We start from the raw sequence: 4,021 nt of genomic DNA, 5'->3' as shown, positions 1-4,021 counted from the left end.
ATGAGCCTATTGAAATGACCTGATATCAGAAACCTCCTTACTCACTTTCTTGAAGTAATGAGTGATTTTCTCTACAAGGTACGAACAAAATAAGAAAATGGCCTATTACTATTTAGTCAAGATTGTCTTGCAGTTTTGTGTCAGCATAAAGAAGCAAACAAAAAGAAACAAAAGTTAAAAATTGGAGGGTGGGGATGAAAGTGGGAACAGATTACAAAGATCTGAATATAACCTCCTCCCTGGGGGGACAGACAACAAAAAAGTGGGTGAAGGGAGATGTGAGACATTTTAAGATATGAAAAAATAATAATTTATAAGTTATCAGGGGTTCATAAGGGATAGGGAGCAGGGCTGGAGTGAGGAGAATGAGGAGCTGATGCCAGGGGCTTAAGTGGAGAGCAACTGTTTTGGGAATGATGAGGGCAATGAATATACAAATGTGCTTTACACAATTGATGTATCTATGGATTGTGATAAGAGTTGTATGAGCCACTAATAAAATGAATTTAAAAAGTTTAATATTGGAAAGAAAGAAACCTAAAGCCCTTTATTCACAGGTAGCAAATGTTGTAAAAATATCAAAGAATCTATAAAAATCAATTCAAAATTTAAAATATGTTTAGAAAGAGTAGACATATAAGGTCAATATAAAAAAATCAATATTCTTTCTAAATATGGTCGCAAAGTAGTCAATGGAACTTAACAATAGCACCAAATATGTAAAGGTAAATTTAACAGACATGTACAAAGCCACTATGCTGAAAATATATATAAATTTTGAGGCAATTTTTAAAGACCAAAAATAACTACAGGATAATTCTCTGTCATAGATTAGAAGACAGAATCTCTGAAAGAAGACAATTCTTCAACCTTTGCTTTATTAGTTAAATGTAATTCAATCAATATCTCAGCAAGTATTTTGAAAAGTGAAAAAAATATTTTAAAACTCTGTAGTTATATGACATCCCTCACTGACCAATGGCCCAGCAGTGGACATCACTGGAGACACAGTGTGGAATGATACCCGATCTGACCCTACTATACAGAGGCAAAACACTACGGGTGTGCAAAGGAACAGCAAGGGGAGTATACTTCCTTTCTCCCGAATTCCCTTCTTCCATGTCCCCCCAGAACTATTGGTTCTATTGTTTTCTCCTACAGATTGTTTATCCTGTCTATGTTATCTAGATAGACATGCAGAGATAATAACATGCACAAAAGCAGGACAGAGAAAAACAAAGCAACAACAAACCAATGACACACACACACAAAGAAAACCATGTAAATATTTCAAGATCTGTTTGTTGACCTTTAGGCGTGTTTTCCGGTCGAGTTTGGTGGGGTGCCATGCCCTGGCCCCAAAGTTTATTTTTGGTATTCACTTGGGACTTCCTTGCTCTGTACTCCTTGCTGTGCTGTTTCACATACTTAGTGTTTTGCGTTGGTGTAGTAGGATCACATCGGGTGGAATTCCCACACTGTGTCTCCAGTGTTGTCCCCTATAGGGTTATGGGTCAGTTATGGATGTCCTGTCTCATAGTGGGGCCGCTACTGGTTAATTTTTGTTGTGCTCCTCAAACCCGAAGAGTTATGCATTCATTAATTCTGGAAATACTCTTAGAAATTAAATATTGTTCATAACTCGTTCCCTCAAAAAATGGAAAGGATTCTGGAGCTATTATTGGATGCAATACATACCCTCCTTTTTGGGGACCCAATTAATTTTCTATGCTTTAAAAAATAATGCATTTATTTTTTCTTTTTATTTAACTAGTAGCAGTGGAAAACCTTGGATATCTCTTTCAGTGTACTAATTCTGGGATTTTGTTTTTTTTCTGTTGCATTTTATCTGATGCTTAATTTATTTTTATAATTTTGAATTTTAGTCATCACATATATTTTATAATATTTTGCTTAATTTTCAAATGCACATATTCTTTTCCCATGCATATTATTCTTTCCATATTATTTGTGTTTCTTCTTTCATCCATTTAATGGTAGAACAATATGTATATGAGTCTGCATGAGATTGTTACATTATTAAAAAAAATTCCAGATGATGGATAGAATACATACCTTTGCAACTGAGGAGACAATATAAATGATGTAATGAAACATTGCAAAGGGTCTTTTTTGCATATTACTGACTGAAGCACTGTTTCCCTTGCAGAATTACATCTTAATAGGATCTTACTGGACTCATCACTTGTCAGAGAACATAGATCCTCAGTGTTTGCATACAATGTAGTACTGCAAACTGCAGTGTAAGTTGGAAAAATATAGGAAGCACTCTCAAATTGACTAAGTACCCTGTCCCTCTGACAAAAAGGCACTGGAAAGAGAGATTGAGTCAGAGTCTATAAAATTCATTCACATTTTTCTACACCAGGTTTTGTAGGATGATATTTAGACCTATAATATTAAGGTGAGTTGTTGATATTTAACTATGTCTCAAAGATTTTTACTGTTCAATGATAGTTAATTGAGACAATTTCAACTACGATCAGTTTCTCTTTTAGCTTTTATTTCTTGATAAGTTTGCTGTGTCCTTATATGTTTGGTTTTATATCCCAAATCGGAATTGAAAACTTGTCTCAGCAAACGAGTTAGGGTTTCATTTCTTTGAACACCTTTCTTAAAGCAGTCTTCATGGCTTTGTTCCTTAGGCTGTAAATCATTGGATTGAATGTTGGGGGAACAACTGTATAAAGAACAGTAAGTAAAATGTCTATCACAGTTGAAGAATCAGAAGCTGGCCTTAGAAACTCAAAGACTGCAGTACAGATAAATAATATGACCACACACAGATGGGGTAGGCAAGTTGAAAAGGCTTTTTCTCTACTCTCAACAGATGGCATTCTGAGCACAGTAGAGAATATGTTTATGTAGGAGAGGCCAATAGAGATGGTACAAAGAAATGCCACCACGGCCAGAAAGGCAGAGACCCCAAGCTCCGGGATGTAGTCATTGGAGCAAGAGAGTTTCAGGAGTTGGGGGATATCACAGAAGAACTGGTGAATGACATGGGGACCACAGAAGTGGATGGAGAAAGTAGCAGCTGTATGCATGACCCCAGAGATGAGCCCACCGGTCCAGGCAACGAAGACTCCGTGAACACAGGTGCTGGTGTCCATGATGATTTCATAGCGCAGTGGAAAGCAGATGGCCACGTAGCGGTCATAGGACATCACTGTGAGCATGGCTAACTCAGTAGAACAACAGATTATGAATGCAAAACACTGAAGTATACACTCCCAGAAAGAAATAGTGCCACTGTGCATGAAAGAATCACAAATGGATCTCGGTACAGTCGTAGTAATGTAGCACAGATCCAAAAATGAGAGGTGCTTCAGGAAGAAATACATAGGCGAGTGGAGACTGTGGTCTATGGAAATCGCAGAGATAATGAGCATATTTCCAGTTAAAGCCACCAAGTAGAAGACTAAAAAAAGAGAAGCCTGTAAGATTTCGATCTCAGGATTGCCAGCAAAAGTGACGAGAAGAAATCCACTCATTGTAGTTAAATTAGTCATACTCTCTCTCTCTTTCCAAGGGCAATGCTGACTGCAAGAGAAGATGGGCATGCATAGGAAGAACATGTTATTTATCAGTTGAATCCACTTTTTCCGTGATGGTAAGGTACAAGTGCTAATTACTAGTCTATCATTGTATGTACCAATAGCTTTAAATATTAATAGTTATGCTGAACCATTTCAGATAACATTGACTCATTCTTATGTCATCATTTAAATAAAGGCAAGGAAATAGATACAAGTTTATTAATGGGATATATCTCTCTGACTACCATCAATTCCATGCCAACTCATGGTGGCCCTAGAAGACAAGGTAGAACTGCCCCACTGTTTCTGAAACTGTAAGTAACTCTTTCTAGAAATTCCTATTTTTTTCCTGTGGAGCATCTGGTGTTTTTGGACTGCAGACCTTGTGGAAAGCAGCCAACATGTAACCACTCTGCCATCCAGGCTCTAATGAGACTTGTAGACACTCAGTGTTCCATTCA

At 37.1% G+C, this 4,021-nt stretch overlaps 1 pseudogene; it reads right to left on the bottom strand.

Annotated features, from left to right (window-relative positions):
• Window positions 1-2,606: 2,606 nt before the first annotated feature.
• Window positions 2,607-3,588, bottom strand: LOC142441642 (olfactory receptor 14J1-like; annotated as a pseudogene).
• Between the last annotated feature and the right edge of the window lie 433 nt (window positions 3,589-4,021).

The sequence above is a fragment of the Tenrec ecaudatus genome, chromosome 1 (assembly GCF_050624435.1).
Source record: "Tenrec ecaudatus isolate mTenEca1 chromosome 1, mTenEca1.hap1, whole genome shotgun sequence".
NCBI classification, from domain to species: Eukaryota; Metazoa; Chordata; class Mammalia; order Afrosoricida; family Tenrecidae; genus Tenrec; species Tenrec ecaudatus.
Note: the sequence above shows the minus strand (reverse complement) of the source record. Positions and strands in the feature narration are given on the sequence as shown.